A 201-nucleotide genomic window follows, 5' to 3' on the forward strand; every position below is an offset into this window, starting at 1 on the left:
AATTTTCCCCGCCCTAAGCCGCTCATGATGAGCGTTCAGGTCTTTGAGGGGGAGGATGGAGAGAATCTCCTGCTCTGGCTGAGAGAGGTCGAGATGGCAATCGCATCCGTCATACTCCAAACCGAGCAACAGCGCGTGGCGCGAGCCATCTCAAAGCTCGGTGGTCGAGCGCAAGAATGGGCACTGACGTGCGGCACTTCG

This window comes from Plasmopara halstedii (genome assembly GCF_900000015.1).
Source record: "Plasmopara halstedii genome assembly, contig: Scaffold_2061, whole genome shotgun sequence".
Taxonomy (NCBI): domain Eukaryota; phylum Oomycota; class Peronosporomycetes; order Peronosporales; family Peronosporaceae; genus Plasmopara; species Plasmopara halstedii.